This window comes from Vombatus ursinus, unplaced genomic scaffold (assembly GCF_900497805.2).
Source record: "Vombatus ursinus unplaced genomic scaffold, bare-nosed wombat genome assembly UNPS02014806.1, whole genome shotgun sequence".
NCBI classification, from domain to species: domain Eukaryota; kingdom Metazoa; phylum Chordata; class Mammalia; order Diprotodontia; family Vombatidae; genus Vombatus; species Vombatus ursinus.
The window spans coordinates 840,802-860,931 of NW_020954584.1; the positions used below are offsets into that span (position 1 = coordinate 840,802).

General features: G+C 33.5%; 1 pseudogene; it reads left to right on the top strand.

The window, feature by feature from the left end:
- The first annotated feature begins 13,942 nt into the window (after window positions 1-13,942).
- LOC114051834 lies at window positions 13,943-15,068 on the top strand (annotated as a pseudogene).
- The last annotated feature ends 5,062 nt before the right edge of the window (window positions 15,069-20,130 follow it).

A 20,130-nucleotide genomic window follows, 5' to 3' on the forward strand; every position in this document is an offset into this window, starting at 1 on the left:
TAGATAGATAGATAGATAGATAGATAGATAGATAGATAGATAGATAGATAGACAGATAGATAGAGATAGAGATGTGTGTATGTATATATATATGTATAGATAGAAATTAATATATAATCATTATTCTTGTAATGTGAAGGGGTACCATAGTCTTTCCTAGATTGCTACAGGAATGAATGACACAAAGTTTAAAGTCAATGGACTAGAAGGATTTTATATTCTACAGCAAGAGTCCTGGCTACAATAACGAAAACCTGGATTGGATTGATAGCTGGCAGCAACTCAGCTGTCTCTTTCTTTCCCTGAAATTTTTCCTTTACTTTCCTTTATTCCATTTTAAATATCAGTTTGATCTTTGGCAAATGTACCATCTTTCTCAATCTCTTCTTCCATACTCTTTCTTTCACTCCTAGACACAATTTATTACCAGAAGAATTTCACTAATGGACACCACAGTCTTCAAAGCTAGTTGAGACTTTTTTGTTTCATTTTGTTTTGTTTAACACAGTAGAGAAATAAAGGGAGTTGGCATATATGTTCTCTACTAGCCAATCCAGATTCTCCCCCTTCCTTCTACTCCAATCTATCAGCTACCTCTTTTTTTCCTTTAAGGCTCTCTCTCTCTCTCTCTCTCTCTCTCTCTCTCTCTCTCTCTGTGATATAGATATAGATAGATATGGATTGGTATATTTATCTATATCTATCTATGTACATGTATGTCTATGTACATATATAGTGTGTATACACACACACACACACACACACACATATATATATATATATATACATACATATGTCAGTATACCTTTATCATTTATGGTTAATGTATCTATATCTTTATCTATCTCTGCCAAGCTCTTTTTTGATATAATCACTGTCTCCTAGATTACCCTCTTCTACTTCTGTAGGAGGTCAGTTTCTGGTCTTCAGTCTTCTCTCCAGCCCAAAACTATCCTTTATAATTGAGGGCTTCAATATGTTTATGTTCTCTTGAATGCCTTTGACTCTCAGTTTATTAGCTTCCTCAAGTCAGTCAATAAGAGTTCATTAATCACTTAGTGTGTGCCATGAACAGTTCTATGTGCTCAGGAATACCTATAATCTATACGTGTTCCATTTGAAAGACTCAAAAGATGGGTCATAGTTTAGACTTCACCATCACTTAACCAGGACTTTTCAATGACATTGAGATTTATATTTGCCTCTCTCAGCTTATCTGAAGTCAACCAAACTCTCTTTTTTAGCCTCACTTACCAAAAATACCATCTTTCCAGTTCTCTCTATCCTCCCAGTTCATCATATTTGTTATGTCCAAAATTTGCCTTTCTTCAAAGTCTTGATCCTGTTCTTAACCAAGTGAGTTAAATGTCATCTTACATTCTTGGATCCCTTTTTCCTATTTCCATTCACATGCTGCTAGATTTTTTTTTCAATCTGTTTTCCTCACTCATAATTTCCTGGTTGCTAAATCTTTGTTGATAAAATATCACAGTGATGAATGGATCCATTATAATTTCATGTAATTTATTGTCAAAAGGATCCTTACATTTTCATGACAATCTTTAATTTTCAGTGGCTGTCTCATTCATCCTCCATAAAACTAATGTTCAAAATCTGTTACTGTTTTCTTAAGAGTCCCATGTTCTCCTTATGCATTCCACCTTCAGGAGACCTATTACTCTTGAAGTTAACTCAAATAATAATTTATCCATCCTGAATTATGTTATTATATCTCCTATAACAAAATTAAAAATTCCCCTATATACTTCTCCCATTCTTTCATCCCTTTAATCCGATCTTTCATGAAGAAGTTATCTTTATCCTTGCCATACGCAAAAAACTTTACCAGAGATCTCTATCCTTTGAATTAATATTTCTATATTACTCATCAAAATACCTGGTACATAGTAGGTACTTAATATTTATTCCCTTTTTTCCTTATCCCTTTTCTGACTCCTCCTAGAATCCCCTGTCCTGTCCCACTCTCTCTCCTTCTACTTCCTTCCTCCTCTCCCTCCATTCCTCTCTCTCTCTCTCTCTCTCTCTCTCTTTCTTTCTCTCTCTCTCTCTCTCATCTCTTTTGTTATCTAAAATATAATTGGGTCTATCTGATTTTTAAAAGAAATGTTCAACAAAAACTTTCACTTGTAGCCCTCTGAACTTTCAGAAAAAAATCCCATACATAATTGATGCCATCACACATTTTTACATTTCTCTTCTCAACACTTCCCCATATGATATCTGACTCTACCACCTGACTGAAATCAATCATTCAGGAAAGATCAATTAAATATCTATCAAAGTGAATGTTTCACATTTGATTCAGTTAACCACTTCTCAATCCTCATCTTCACTCTCCTTCACTCTTTTGAGCTTTTAAAAACATGTGGCTTTCATCAGCTTCTAACCATTCTTTCCTTCTAAATATCCTTTCCCCATTTTGTCTTCTATGGTAGAGTCATTTTCTCACTGTCATCATAGCGCTCTAGTTGTTCTCTCTCTTTCAGCTTTACTGAACCATCACTGACATCCTTCTTGCTTAGAATGGATATCATTCATACCTTTGACTGGGAACTATTCTTCTCCCTTTACATTCTCACCTTTGTTGACAAAATCTTCATAGATGCACATACAATGTGTATACAGATAATTCCTTAACATATGTGGTCAAACTAATTATTTCTCTTGTACTACTTTCCTTCAATCTTCTTCTTAACACCATATCCTACGTATGTGGAGGTATAGAAAACATTATATGATAATATGAAATGATCTCCCCATACTTTTACCATGCTCTTTCTCTAAAATTCGCATTTTTGAGATAATCATCCTGCTACTAGTTACCAAGGTTGGTGATCTCAGAATTGCCCCCTGAATCTTTCCTTTCCCACATCTCCCACATCCAATCAGTCGCCAGGTCATATCAATTCTATCTACACAATATCTCTAAATTTTGTCCCATTCTCGCTATTCATATTCTCATCACACTTTAACATGTCTTATCTAAATGATTACAATGGTTTATAATCTATTGTCATAACTAATATCACATATAATCATTAGGGAACCTCATCAGTTATGAAAATCCACCCCTTCTCATAGTCCTTATACTCAAATCCTCAAGGATTCTTCCCTATCCTTGAAAGAATGACTAGAGTTTTGTTGTTGTTGTTGTTGTTGTTGTTGTTTTTCTTCTAATGTCATCTAAATCAGATATATGAAATAGAAATAAAGTTTGAAGTTAAAAATATATGTCAAGTACTACTCAAATGAGAAAACTTTAGTATATTCTATCTAGTGTGATTTTTAATATACATGCCTCTATCCTTTCTGATTCCAAATCCTAGCTTTGCTTTTCTGAGTTTCTCTTTATTTTTTAAGGCATCTCTGCTTATTTTCAAGGGGAATCTTGAGTTATGACCCTAACGGTATAGTCTGACTGCAAACAGACAGATATAATGTTAAGTATATAAAAGGCATCAACTATGTGTTTACATTTGAAATTATGCCTGAAAGGTATCCTGCAGTCTCTAGTAGAGCGAAGCGATAGGAACAATTCAAACAATAACTTTACTCTCCAGCTTCTAATGTTTTATATTTTATTATGACATTTTATCATACATGCATATATATTTTAGGAGTTTAATTATTGGGATTATTCCAATTCAAAAATTTCTCTTTAGGGGCAGCTAGGTGGTGCAGTGGATAGAACACAGGCCCTGGAGTCAGGAGGACCTGAGTTCAAATTCAGCCCCAGACACATAACACTCACTGTCTGTGTGACTCTGGGCAAGTTATTTAATCCCAATTGCCACACACACACACACACAAAATCTTTTTAAAGGCAATGTAGTCTAACATAACAGTTAGAGGACCTTTCTTGAAATCTCTGCTTTCATCTGTTACTTTTGGTTATTCATACCATCTTTGTTCCTCAGTTCCTTTGCCTATTACATGTAAATAAATCACTTTTATATGATGGTTTACATTTTTCCAAGAACTTTCTTACCACCCAGCCCTAGACGGTAGCCATTGCAAATGTTATTCTTTTCATTTTGCAGAGTAGCAAACTGAGGTTCAGAAAGGTGAAAGAAATTGGATTCAAAATTTAATTATCTGCCTCACAGCAATTCAAGCACTTAAAAATACATCAAGCTATATTTTCAGTTTGTCTTAAGAATCAAGTCTTATAGATTAAATTCATTTAAAAATCAATAAATATATCATTATAAGGGATCATTATGATCTATATATATAGATCAGAATAAGTATCAGCTCCAGTAGAGTTTGTGGGGGTGGGTAGTGAAACTTACCCTGGTGTGATGTATGGATAAGGATGCTTTCTCATGTATTGAAGAGAATTCTCACTTTCATGGTGGTATTTTCATTGGATAAGAAGATGATGGCAATGGTTCAACCATAGAGTCAGCCAGGATTTCTATGGAAATATTCTAAGGATTCTTGCATCCTGGATTTCCCTCACCTTGCATCTAGGAAAAGCCAATCATATTCAGAACTATGTTCTCTAGCAATAATAAATACAAAACAAAACAAAAACATTGAGATGGTAAAGAGGTCTCATTGATTCTATACACGCCTTTATGACATCAGGTAGAACTGACTTTAAATGACCATCTATGTTTATACCTCCTCTCCTTTTACCTTTTCATAAGAAATGGAACTAAATTGCACATTATAAAGTTTAGGGACTTATTTTCCTGCCCAGAGCTGAGCTCTCAGAGGAATTAATTATCAGTGGTGACAGAAAGGCTTTGTCCTAAAAGATACATTATTTTGGGAAAGTGTTTGTGAAACAATGTAGACATATCCATTTCATTCTTTTCTATATATTGGAGGCATCAATTATTTGCCATAGCAGAGAAATAATGAAATATTCCCATTATGCTTTTAAAACCTGCCTCACCAGGGATACTGTGTCCAGTACAAAGTGAATAATCAGGGAATGTCATACCATTGACATGTCCCTGGTGAACCCTTCACATGGGCTTGGGGAAAATAGATTACTGTTGATCCTCAGGTGACTTTCCACTTACTTTATCAATTACTCTGACATTTGTCACCTTGGAAGTTGTAGTCAAATATGCTAGCAGGAAGGAGATAATGACTAAACATCCAATCACTGTGACATTTTTGTTTTTAATTATAGATTCAAATGAAAGACTCGTATCATGTTTGTCCATAAAGCTTTGGAAGATTCAGTGAATCTAGGTGGTGCAGGGGACAGAGTGCCAAGCCTGGAGTCATGAAGATTCATTTTCCTGGGTTCAAATCCAGCTACAAAATTCCAAATTTTAAGCTGTGTGACTCCAAGCTACTTAATCCTGTTTGCCTCAGTTTGTCATCTATAAAATGAGTTGGAGAAGGAAATGACAAAAGATTCTATTGTCTTTGCCAAGAAAACTCCAAATGACATCACAAAGTATATAACATGGCCAAATAAAATGACTAAACAACAAAAAAGGGTATTGGATAGAACAGAGTATATTAGGAACAACCAGGTTTTGTTGTTGTTGTCTTATATAGTTTATTTTTTAGTTTGTTTATTTTTTTAAACCTTTAGTTAATACTTGCTGTTCCAGAGCCCCACTGCAATAATATGGATTTTCCAATTCAACTCAGTCAACATGAACATCCACAAGGCAGAGACTCAGATTGTTTTTATGATGATTTTTGCCATTACTTGTAGAATAATTGTCTACAGTGAGAGGCAAATAAGAATCAACATATTCATTCTCCAAATGAAAAATCTTCACAGACTACAGACAGGCACGTTTAAGAGCAAGAAGTCCCAAACCAAGTTATCAATAGACATGTGAAAAATGATTTAAATCATTAATAATTAGAGAAATTCAAATCAAAATAATTCAGAGGCTACCCCTAATATCCATCATATTGTTAAATATTGTTATTGTTAAAATCCTGGAGGAACTGTGGGAAAAAAACAAAAACAATATTTTCATTCAGTGTTGTTGGAACTGTCTACTGGTTTAGTCATTCAGGAAAGTAATTTCAAGCTATGTCACAAAAATTGTCAAACTTTGTATACCCTTTAATCCAACTATCCTGATATTAGGACTTTAATTAAAAGATATAAGAAAAAAGAAAAAATGTCCCATTTATACTATGGACATACTTACTATCAGTACACACATAAATACACACATATATAAATACACATATATTTATATGTGTATATGTCACCCTTGATTTAATTTCCTTGCTACTACAAAGAGTTGTTATGCATATACATATATACACATAATTACATATATACATATATAAAATGTATATACATAAACAAATATATACATGTATATATATAAATACATACATACATGTATATTTACAGCAGCTCTTTTCTGTTGGCAAATGAAATGAAGAGATGCCTTATAAAGAACTTGGTGAGTTATTAGAATACAAGTCATTTCCCCAATGTATATATGGTAAAAATATATGAATATACATTTGTAGTTTTATGAAAAATGGCTCCAAATTATTGATGAGAGAAATGCAAATTTAAATATCTTTGAGATATCATCTTACTGTTATCAGATTTGTTATAATGATAGATGATTTTTAATTGGAGAATGACTAAACAAGTTGTGGTATGTGATTATGATGGAATAATACTGCAGTGTAAGAAATGATGAGCTCATTGATTTAAAAAAAAACATGTAAAAACTTGGACCTATGAATTCAGATAATATCCAAATACAGAGAAGGAACTTATACGTTCATAATACATATATTCATATATGCATTCATGTGTATGTATGTGTGTACACACATACATACATACAAATAGATGCATATGTGAATATATGTACACCCATACGTGTGTGTTCATGTTTAATTGTAGCCTTCTCTGGGGAAAGGTAGAGAGGGAGGGAGTAAAATATAAAAAATACACAACATAGAACAAAATAAAACTTAGAAAAAAGTACAGAAAAGCTGGGTAGAAAACAATGTATACTATTTGTTACATAGGTTTTTTTAAACAGTCTGAAATGGAAATTCATGGTTTTATGTTGAATCATTTTTTATGTTCTGCTGAGTACATGGAAATGTTCTTTCCCCCCTGTCCTTCATTTATTTTGAAGCTTAAAACGAATAATAAATATATATATATATATACATATATACTTACATACATATACACACACACACACACACACATATATATATATATATATATATACATATACATACATATATATATGTGTGTGTGTGAAATGAATGTGTGCCAATCAATCAGGGAATGGTTGATAAAATTATGGTGTATTAATAGCATGTAATACTACCGTGCTATAAAAAATGTTAAAGGGGATATTTTCCACTACAAATTTGTGCTATATAACCTCAAATGGACCATCACTGCTATTAGGCAGTCATATTGTTCCTTCCTTATCGATGTTCTATTCCACTTTCAACAGCTTCTCTTCCAAAACTTTTTATCCCTCCTCAAACTTCCCCTCACTTTCTCTATCACCACGCTTTCATCAGAGAAACTTGCCTCATATTATACAGAAAAAAATGAGGGTATTCACTTTGAATTCCTTCTTCTCCTTTCTTCCTTAAAGGCTATAACTCAGGAGGCATCTGCCACTTTCTCCTCAATCACCCTTATTTCATGTGATGAAATGGCCTCACTCTTTACCATAGCTAACTCATCTGCTTGTTAAAGTGAGCCCATTAATCCCTTCTCCTTCAACAAACTTTTCACTTTTTGATTCTCGTTTTTTTTTCACTCATTTTGATCTCTTCTTCTTTACTGGTTCATTTCCTACTGCCTACCAACATGTCACCATCTCCTTATGGTTAAAAGAAGCAAACAAACAATTACTTGATCCTTCCATCTCTGCTAATTGTTGTCCCATTCCTATCCTGCCTTTCATAGGGTAACTTCTTGAAAAGTCAGCTACAATAGATGCAACCACTTTCTTTCCTCTTTCTCTCTTTTCAATCTCCCACAATTTGGTTTCTGACTTTAACATTCCACTGAAACTGCTCTCCCCAAGTTACTAATTATGTCTTAGTTGCCATATCTTTTTCTCAATCTTCATTCTCCTTGACCTATCTGCCAGCTTTGATAGTTTGATCACTATTTCCTCATTGATATTCTTTTATCTCTACATTTTCAGGACACCACTCTCTCCTAATTTTCCTTTACCTATTTGACAATTACCCCTCTATCTTCTTACTGAATCTTCCTCCAGATTACATCCTCTAATTGTAGATTTTCCTCAGTGTGAACTGGGCCCACTTCTTTTCTCCCTTTTTGTTTCTTCACTTGGTGATCTCATCAGATCCAATGGATTTAATCACCATGTCTATGCTGATGATTCTCAAATCTATATTTCCTGCCCAATTTCTCTGCTGATCTACAATCTCACATCTTCAACTACTTTTCAGATATCTCAAACTAGATGCTCAGTAGATATCTTAAACTCAGTACCTCCAAAATGTAATCCATTATCTTTCATTCTAAATTCTCCCTCTCTTACTTTCTCTTTTACTATAGAGGGCAACACCATCCTCCCAATTCCTCAAGCTCAGTACCTAAAAGTCATTCTGTGCTCCTAACTCTATCTCATCCCCACCCCTTTCCTTCCATGTCCAATCTGTTGTGAATGTTTATTAATTTCACCTTTGTGTTATTTCTCAAACATATCCCCTTCTCTCCTCTAATACCTTCTCCAATCTGGTGCCAGCCCTCATTATATCACACCTGGATTGCTGCAAAAACCTGCTGGTGGTTTGGCCTACCTCAGGCCTCTCCCCACTCTAATCCATTCTCCATTCATCCACTCATGTGATTTTCCTAAAACATAGGTATGATCAAATCAACTCCCTCTTAACTTCTATTAACTCCTGTGATTTCCTATTGTCTCTAAGACCAAAAATGAAAGTTTTCTATTCGGCACTAAAAGGTCCTCATAACCTAGATCCTCCTATCTTTCAAGTCTCCTTATGCCTTATGCCCCAATATTTACTCTTTGATCCAGAGGCATTGGCCTCCCAGCTATTCTACACATAAGACACTTCATCTCTTCAATCAAAGCATTTTCTCTGGCTGTTCCCCTTCCCTTCCTCTGCTCCAACGACTGACCTCTCTGGCTTTCTTTAAATCCAATATACAATACCACATTCTACTGGAAGAGCTTCCTAATGTCTCTTAATTCTAGTGCTTTCCTCCTTTAATTATTTCTTATTTGTGCTGTGTGTAGCTTGCTGTGTATATATTTGTTTGCATGCTATCTCCCTCATTAGATTGTATACTCTGTGAGTAAAGATGGTCTTTTGCCTCTTTGTGCAATACAATGCCTTATATAATGTAAGTACTTTAAAATTAATATTGAATGAAAAAAATAATGAAAAGTTTCAAAGTAACCTGGGGAGAATTTTAAGATGCAAAGTGAAGTGAGCAGAACCAAGAAAATGATTTTTACAATAATAACATCAGTATAAAGAGAAAGCAATTAACATGACTTTAGAACTCTGATTCATAACTCCATTTTACATTAGCAGATGTTTGGTTTTGACTTCATGGACAACCCTCACCTCATTTACCCCCCCCCCACGCCAGGAAAAGCTGACCACCTTTACTGTCATCATCATGAAACATTATTCAGGTTTTGATCCTCTGAACTTTCTCAATGCTCCCTTAGTTGCCTGTCTCCTATGATTGGAGTCCTGGAGGATAAAGCGCTAAACTCTTCCCAAAGCCCTCTTTTATACAGGGTTCACAACTTTCCTGTTTACTCCATTTTCTATTATGATTTCATTCCACATTGCATTCAAGGCCTTTCATACCTCTCCCTACATACACTTTCCCTATGTTCTTATGCATTATTCCCTTATATGTATTCTGCAATTCAGCAACACTGACCTAAGACTCCATCACCTAACTCCAAGAATTTTCACTTGCTGTCTCCCATATCTAGGAGTTGATGAGATTATCAAAAGAGAATGTGAAGAGAAAAGAGGACAGAACAGACTCTTCAGATATACTTGGTAGTGATTTCATGACAGTATTCCAAGTTTTTCCCCCTGATGTTAAGCAAAACAGAGGATTTATTTTGAGAATAAGAATCTTGTTTTCCAGTTTCCTGACTATTCCTTGAAATTCTATTGAAGGAAAAAACATAATGAAAATATTTTTGTATTCTCTCTAAATTATGCTATATGATTTGTAGTGAAAGTTGTTCATACAATGAAGAAAGAATTGTGAAGATGAAAAAAATCCAAGAAAATGTAAATAAAATATGAAACTTTTTTTAAAGCTGTGAAATGAAATATTTTCTACATGCTCTTAAATGTATCATAAAGAATCCTAAGACAGGTTGACAACAAATATGGTTTCAATCATGTTGAATATTATAAAAATTAATAACTCTTATTTTGCTTAGAGAGGATTACTTGGTATGGAGTATAGTATGCTGAAATTGAAGCCAGGAAAGACTGTATTCCTATTTGACTTGTGATATTTATTAACTGTGGGTCTCTGTCATTAAATTTCTCTCCACCTGAATCTTCTCATCTATAAAATTGGGCTAATAATATTCATTATCTACCTCACAATGCTGTCATGAAATTTAAATGAATGTGAAATATTTTGCCAGCTATAAAGACATATGTTTCAGGGAAAACTAAAACAAAAACAGTGAGAAGCTCTCATTTTTGGCAATAGTTTTTGATTTTTAAATAATAAGTTCTTTCATGCTAAAAGATAGCCTAGACACGCTAGTCTATTTCACAGAAATATCTATTAATCTCTATGTCCTTCTGCATGTCCCAAATGTTTTGGGTCAGAGTTAAGCTCCTAACATTTAAAATTGCTCTAAGCATTTTGTAACAACTAGAAAACAGTTAACTAGAGCAAAAGATGTTAACTGTGGGATTCTAAGCATTTAAATAGAAACAGCATGCTGGAGATGGAAGCAGTTCCTCATTTATTTGTCTACTATGGGCCCACTGGAATAGAAAAAAATGTCCCATTATCAAAGTAATCATGTCATTGTGGGTTTGCCCTGCTTGCTTTATTTTCCATTATGATGTGTTAGAGAGGATTTGTGGGTAGGAACCATGGTACAGTGGCAAGTGTTTTCATTTTGGATGCAGACTAAGTTTGAACTCTAAATTTGCCAATATATATGTCTGACTTTGGACAAATTGTTTTATTTTTTGGACCTCATCTTCCTCATTTATATAAAAAAATATACTGGTGGATGTGGTGGGGTAGGGGAAGTTGCACTATATGATTTGAGTCCATTCCAGCTTTACATCTATGGTCTTATGTCTGCATGTTGTAATTGATTGTTAACCTCAATATTCATTTTCTAGTTAAAAAAATAGGGCAGATAGGTGGCACTTTCAATTTTATTCTTCTCCATTGATTTTCAGGATTTCCATTTTAATGTTTAATTGTTTTTTTTAATTTGTTCTTTTTCTAGTTTTTTTAGTTGCATGCTGAATTCATTTATCTGCTCTTTCTCCCTTTTGTAGTTGTATGAGCATATATAACACACACATATACATGTGTATATACATATACACATATACACATACACATATACATACATACACACATTCATACATACATATATATATATATATATGTATATGTATTTTTCCCAAATAAACCATGTAAAGCATTTTAATAGTCCTATCTTGAAAACCTTTCTACTGTTTTCTACTTTGGACACATTTTTTCTCCTTGACTCTACTATGAAGGGTATTCACTGAGACATCTCCAGAGTCATAGAACTGAAGGACTATGTGGACTGTCTCTGTTCCCTGGGCAGATTCCTCAAAGGATTTCATTAGAGGAGAAAGAACTTTAAGAACACAGTATTAAAATGGCTCACAGAGCTAGGATTTTTTTTTTTATTGAATATGTATAAAATGCTCCTGCTGTTGACAAAAATGCATGGGTTATCACTAACTTCATGGACTCATATCTAAGAAAGTTTAATTGTTTGAAAAAAATACTGATATGTGGGAATTGGAGGAGAAATTTGGAAATAATTAAACCAACCTAGACTTTTTTTTTTAACTGAAATGAGTTCATGGACTTTTCTGTCTGTTTGATCACAACAGGACAAATAGTGGTAAACAATGTTTTCATTGCTCTAAGCAACTGTGTTTCAGCACCAAGTAAAGCATATCAGAATCCAGGACTTGGAACATTAGACTCCATGGAGAGGTATTATATTTATAAAAGTCATTCACATTTCTGATTCTATTCCAAACTAGGTTTTGCCTTAAGGTTATAAAGTAAATGCTAACCTAAGCTGAATAAGTTTTTATCACTTGATTCAGTGAGAAATGGGATTCATGTTATCAAAATAAAGAAATAAAGCCCCAACAAAAAGCCCCAGTGGTCATCTTCTCACAAGACCAATTTTTAATCTCTTTAAGTAGTTGTGATTATAAATGAAGAAATTAGATGATTGAGATGATTATTTTAAGATGTAAAGTGAGTGGGACACTTTACTGAATTATCTATTCTGAAGTGGCACCTTTACAAAGAAACTAGAAAAAATATAAAAATCAAGTGTAGAAAAATACTCAAAAAATGACATATGGTTTTGATTTCAGAATAGTGCTTTAATGATATGGTTTTACCCATTAATAAGAGACAATAGCCTTCAAGAAACTGTAAAGCATAGAAAAATTCATGATATCTTTCATTTCTTCCCTTTACATTGAAATGTCTGAAGAACATGAGATGATGATAATAATAATAATGATAATGGTAATGATAATAATAATAATAATTTTATAAAATCTATAAGGTTCTATGTGATTTTTCTATTTTATTTATTTTTAATAAAAACATACTTTTAGTACACTTTCAAACTTAAGATTAGTTAAATTTATATTTGGAAAAGCATCAATAATATTCTAAAGTAATATCTTTTTTATATCAATTGCATATCAATACATGTAATAGGGATAAAAACAATTCTTATTATATGAATGGAAAAAAAAAAACTCAATTGAATAAAACAAGATGTCATCAGTATTTAACTCTTTATTTATAGAGGTCATTGTAATGACCCTCAGTTTATAGGAAAGTTCTTAATTGCATAAAAATTTCAATTCTTTTTATGTAGGTGATCAGAGGACCTTGAATCATGGTCTTAAATTTCTGTGCATTTGCCTCTTTTCCATTGGAATCACATCCAATTATATTTTTCTCCTATGAGAACAAATTCAATTATAGAAATGGAAATGTGTTGGAAATTTTAGAAGAGCATTTATACCTCAGTTTAAAAGATTGTGTTTCCAATAAGAAACTAAAATGCTCATGCCATTGGAAATGGGGAAATTCATTGCCAGGGAGACATCCAAGAGGACTCCAGTAAAAGATACTTTATACCAAAAATATTCATTAAAGTACTTTCTGTGCATGTGCAAAAAAAGAAGAAAAAGTAAATGTCCATTTATTAGGGAATACTTAAATATGACAGACTATATCTGCACTATTAGAAAATATGAATATCTGAAATTTAGAGAAATATTATTTTTATTAATAGAAGCAGATTACAGTAAGAAGAACATGGAAAACAATCTCCACATTAATGAAAACAATATAAACAGTAAGAACAATTTAAGAAAAAAAAACCTGAATATAATATAGTGCTCAACTTTGTCACAGAAAATACTTAAGAAAGTGTGCCTTCTTCTCTTTATTACAAAGAATAGAAACTCTGAGTAAGGCACTGTTCATATACTGTCAGATGTAGGGAGGAATATATTGAGAAATGAACTTGTTGTAAAAAGTGGGTCCAGTAAAGGTTTATGTTTCATAATTATTTTTATACTAAGGATTTCACTCCTGAAATTACAGAACAAGTAACTTTTGCATGAAATTAAAATTTGCAAATAGAACCACAAAAGCTCTGTGAAGCAGGTAATGTTCCACTATTATGACCAGTATTCTGGTGAACAAATTGATGCACATAAAGATTAAGCAGGTTCTTCATCAAAACTGCCAGATGTTAGAACTGAATTAAAGACTCTCATAAACTATAAGTCTGTTGGTATATCCAATAAACACTTTGTCTGCTTTTCTCTCAACGCCTCCCTACACACACTTGGAAATCAGGAACAATGTTACCATGTTTGTCCTCCTAGGGCTTACTCAGAATCTATAGGTACAAAAAAACCACTATTCTCTGTATTCTTACTTATCTATATTTTAACTATAGTAGGCAACATTCTCATTATCAGAACTATCATTGGAAATAAGAGCTTGAGGTTCACTATGTACTTCTTTCTTGCCTTCTTGTCTTTTATGGATGCTCTCTATTCCACTGTCATTGTCCCTAAAATGACCCTAGACATGCTCCATGAAACAGCGATGATTTCCTTCTGAGCTTGCATGGTGTAGCTCTTCTTGGAACACTTCTTTGGTGTGGCTGAAGTTTTTCTTCTTGTTTTTATGGCCTATGGCTGCTATGTAGCCATATGTAAACCCTTACATTACTTAGTCATAATGAGACAGCGTGCTCTTGTTGGCATCCTGGATTGGAGGTTTTATACATTCATTAGTTCAGCTACTTTTTATTGTTAGTCTTCCATTTTGTGGACCCAATGTAATTGATCACTTCATTTGTGACATGTACCCTTTGTTGGAACTTTCCTGTACAGATACTTGTATAATTTGCATCTTGGTGGTTGCCAATGGGGCAGTAATGTGCCCAATTTTCTTTTTGCTATTACTTATCTCCTATGGGGTCATTCCACACTCTTTGAAAACTCAAAGTCTGGAAGGTCAACAAAAAGCCCTTTCTACTTGTATCTCTCACATCACAGTTGTTGTCTTCTTCTTTATCCCTTGTATTTTCATGTATGTTATGCATGTCTGTACTTTCCCCCTTGATAAATCACTAACTGTCTTTTATACTATCATCACTCCTATGCTGAAGCCTTTGATCTACACCCTGAGAAACACAGAGATGAAAAATGTCATGAGGAAGCTTTGGAACAGAAATGTGATGTCTAGCTGTAAGGTAATGGATGTCCTGGTCAAGCAATGATGTTTCAGAAAAGAAATGATGGAAGTTTGTTAACCTTTTACAGTTGATCATCATACAATATTGCTGCTACTGTGTAGAAGGTTCAATTCATTTCTTTTTGAATCAGGTCATATAAGCCATCCCAAGTTTTTCTGAAACCCTTCTGCTTCTCATTTCTTATATCACAATAATATTCACTTAAAATCATATACCATATCTTATTCAGTCATTCCTAAATTGATGGACATCCCTTCAATTTACAATGCTTGCTTCCACAAAAGAACTGCTATAAGTTTTTTTTTTTTATTTTTACTTATAAAGTCTTTCACTATCTTTCATCTCTTTGTAGTGGCATTTCTAGGTCAAATGGAAGGAATTATTTTATATACTTTTGAATATGGTTCCAAATTGTTCTCCAGAATTATGCAAACGTTTCACAACTCCACTAAGAATTCATTAGTGTACCTATTTTCCCACATTCCATTTACTTTTATCATATTTTTCTCTGCTATTTTAGTTAATCTGATAGATGGTCCCTCAGATTTGCTTAAATTTGCATTTCTCTACTAAAGATTTAGAGCATTTTTCATGTGACTATTGATAACTTTGATTTCTTCTTCTGCAAACTGCCTGTTGTATACCATCTATCATTATGGAAAAAAGGCAAATGCCTGTGTGATAGTAGCAAAGATTGAAACCATGAACGGTGGAGTGGCAAGAGTGATAACTCTGGATTCAGAATACCTCAGTTGAAATTCTGCTTCTATAAGCTATTTAGTATTTGTAATATGAATTTGCTATTTAAGCCTCAGTCTCCTTCTCCACAGTATCATGGATCTAGACTAGATGACATCTGAGATCTCTTCTACTTCTTATTATTTTCTTTTAAATGTGCTTTCTGCAAATATCATATAGGTCTGACCTACAAACCTGTACATATAAACTCTTTCTAGGTTTCTCTGGGCTTTGTAGAATATAAGTGCCCTTGTGATAACTTAGAAACAATCAAGGTATTACTTTCAGATAAGGAATCTCAATAGGGAACCCTCACTTGTTTGGAGAGAAATGATAGGTTTTCATGTTTGAGGAGGATAGGAAAGCCATAAACTCTTGAATTATGAAATTTTTTTGTTTTCTATACCATCATGGCTCCTTCAGGATGAATTTGTAATTAATTGTTTCTCTCTCTCTCTCTCTCTCAAATGTTTGTTTGAGTAGGTCCAAGAAAATGTATATTGTCATAAAATCACATGCTCTTGACATGGAATGTGTAAATAAAAATCAGGATTGGTACTAAAGACGAATCTGCTTGTTTAGTAATTAACAACGCTGTTTGTCCCCCAAAAAGAGATAAGGAAATGTCTCACTCTCTTTGCAAAAGTGGGAAAGTACATGTGTAGAACATCATCTATACTAGTGGACTCAGGATGTTGATTATATTTGCCAAGCTTCTTTCTTTTTATTTATAATTTGTTATAAGGCAGGGATTACTGGGTGAACAGAAGAAAGATATATTAATTTAAAATGGTTATACAAACTAAAAGCTGAAGTCTACATTGTATCTGAGTTGGAGGACCACATTTCCTTGCTCCATGAGTAGAATGACATTAAAGATGTTGGTTGACGTGAATGAGAAAATTAGCCAGTATCAGAAGTGTCACCACCAAGGAACTGCATCCTGAATTTGATCTGAACATGGATGATTAAGCAGAAAGATGGATTCCCCTGTATCCTCCTTAGACAGGTGTGGGCAAAAAGACCCAAGGGGAACATGAAGAGGAAACTAACAGATTTCTAAGAGAGGTCATAATGGAAGAGCAAGTTTTCATAAGTGCTTTTGTAGAAAGAAGAGTCAATCAATTTGAAAGGTATGTGTGTGTGTGTGTGTGTGTGTGTGTGTGTGTGTGTGTGTGAAGGGATTGATTTCTCTGCTCTACAATTCTCTGAATTATGAGTACTTGAGGGAACCCATTAATACCATTCTGGACTATATCCTTCTTGTGTGTATATATATTATATTAAAAAAAATTCCCTCAAAGACATAGATATTGATATGTTTAAATGAGAAAAAAATTAAATGGGATAGGAAAAATAAATTACTTTGTAAATGAGCCATGAGAGACAAGAGTGAAACAGTGTAAGGAGTGTTGGATTTGAGGTTCCTGATGCCAAGCCCAGTAGCTTATCTACTGCACCACTGAGCTGAAAATGGAGAATGAATCTGAGGCTCAAAAAGTGAATTCATTTGACAAATATCAAAGAGCTTTTCAGTAACAGAGGTGAGATTTCAACCCAGGTATTATAACTCCAGTGTCATTACTATTGCCACTCTAGCATTCATGGTTTCAATCTTTGCTTTTAGCCAAATAGGCATTTGCCTTTTTTTTTTCATAGAACTGGACCATATTTAATAGGGCTTGTCTAGGAATTGCTGCAGTTCAGGCAGGGATTTCCTTTACAGCCATAAAAGGAGATATACTATTGCCACAACAATAACTATTATCATTATCAATAAAATATTGAAGATAAGAATGAAAATGTTTTATAAACAGTGGTATATTTGATCCTCACAATAAACCTATTGGTTATCACTGTCCCCATTTTACAGATGAACAAATGGAGACTCAAAAAGTTTCAGTTACTTATCCATAAGCAGTACTTGATGTCAGAATTAGGAATTCAACCAGAACTTCTATGCTTTTAGCATAGCACTATCTACCCCTGGTCCTACATACAGACATACATATCTGCATGTGTGCTTGCATACATACACACACATTCATACATATGCATATATGTACTGAATTTGTATACTATTTGGTTTTTATAAATATCTTATTTCTGAGCAATCTGTGAGCAAAGTAGCTGAGATGTCATCATCTCCATCTCACAAATGAAGAAACATGTTCTAAAAGTTCAAGTCCCTTTGCTTACATAGCAATTGATTCCAATATAGATTTTTTGACTCCAAGCTCAACCATCTTTGAACTATAGGATAATTGATCACATTGATTTTACTAATGACAAATGTCACTGTTACAAGGCAAATTGAAGAGTAGGAGGGGAAAAAAAGTATGTCATTCATATCCTCAGCTTCCCTTCTCTCCTTTATACATCTGTTAAACATAGTACATATACATAGCATTTCATTCGCAAAAATACATTATTTAGTTCACTTATTTTTTGAAAACATTCACTAAACTTATCCCTATAAGTGCATCAATAATACATTAAGACAATAATTCTTGGAAGATTATTCATATTTCAGTAAAGAACCCCGGAAACAAATCTAAAGACACAAAATAATGTACAAAAACTCACTATAGAAAATAATTCCATAAAAATTAAAATTGAACAAGTAGAAGCTAATAACTCTAAGAAACATCAAAAACCATAAAACAAAACCAAAAGAATGAAAATAAATATGTAAGAAAATGTGAAATATCTCACTGGAAAATCTGACATGAAATATAGATCAAGAAGAAATCATTTAAGAATTATAAGGCTATCTGAAAGCCATGATAAAAAGAGAGACAATCCTCCTCATAGTTCGAAGACAGAAAAGAGTACTTGTGGTCACTCATAGATCACAGCACAGGCCAGGAATGGAGTAAACACCTCGCTCTTGATCATACCACCTTGGAAGAACTGAAAATTTACAGGTACCTAGAAGTTCCTCTGGTAATAGCAGCACAAAATGCCCAAAGTTTGGGACAGTACATTCTCCACACTGAAAACAGACCACTACCTCAACAAAGAGTTCATAACTCAAGTAATTGGCTGAGATCATGAGCAAGCAGTGTAAAAACAGTTAGAATATATTATTTTACTTTGGAGAAAAAGAATATCAAAACATACAACCAGAAGAAGTAAACAAAGTCAAAGCGTCTACATCCAAAGCCTCCAAGAAAAATATGAATTAGTCCCAGGCCATGGAAGAGTTCCAAAAGGATTTTGAGAAGCAAGTAACAGAAGTTGAGTAAAAACTGAGTGATGCAAGAAAATCATGAAAAACAAGTCAACAGCTTCCTAAAGGACACCCAAAAAATACTGAAGAAAATAACACCTTAAAAAATAGCCTAACCCAAATGGAAAAAGAGGTCCAAAAATCCAATGAGGAGAAGAGTGTCTGAAAAAGCAAAATTGGCCAAATGGAAAAGGACGTCCAAAAGCTCACTGCAGAAAATACTTTCTTAAAAGTTAAAATGGAGGAATTAGGAGCTAGTGACTTTATGAGAAATCCAGACACTGTGAAACAAATCTAAAAGAATGAAAAAAAAATAGAAAATAACGTGAAATTTCTCATTGGAAAAACAACTGACTTATAAAATAGATCCAGGAGAGAGAATTTAAAAATTATTGTACTATCTGAAAGCCATAATAATAATGATAATAAAAAGCTTAAACATCATCTTTCAAGAAATGATCAAGGAAAACTGCCCTGATATTTTAGAATCAGAGGGCAAAATAGAAATGCAAAGAATCCACTGATCACCTCCTGAAAGAGATCCCCAAAGGAAAACACCTAGGAATATTGTAGTGAAGTTCCAGAGTTCCCAGGTCAAGGAGAAAACAGTGCAAGCAACCAGAAAGAAACAATTCGAGTATTGTAGAAACACAATGAGGATAACACAAGATTTATCAGCTTCTACATTAAGGGACCAGAGGGTATGGAATATAGTATTCGATAGGGCAAACGAGATAGAATTACAACCAATAATCACCTACTCAGCAAAACTGAGCATAATCCTTCAGGGGAAAAATGGACATTCAATGAAATAGAGGACTTTCAAGTATTCTTGTTGAAAAGAGAGCTGAATAGAAAATTTGACTTTCAGATACAAGACTCAAGAGAAACAAGAAGAGGTAAACAGGAAAGAGAAATCATAAGAGACTTATTAAGGTTGAACTGTTTACTTTCTTCGTGGAAAGATGATATTTATAACTCACAAGTACTTTGCCAGTATTAGGGCAGTTGGTGGGAAAAATTATATGTATGTAGACAGACACACAGACAGACAGATAGATAGATAGATAGATAGATAGATAGATAGATAGATAGATAGATAGATAGATAGATAGA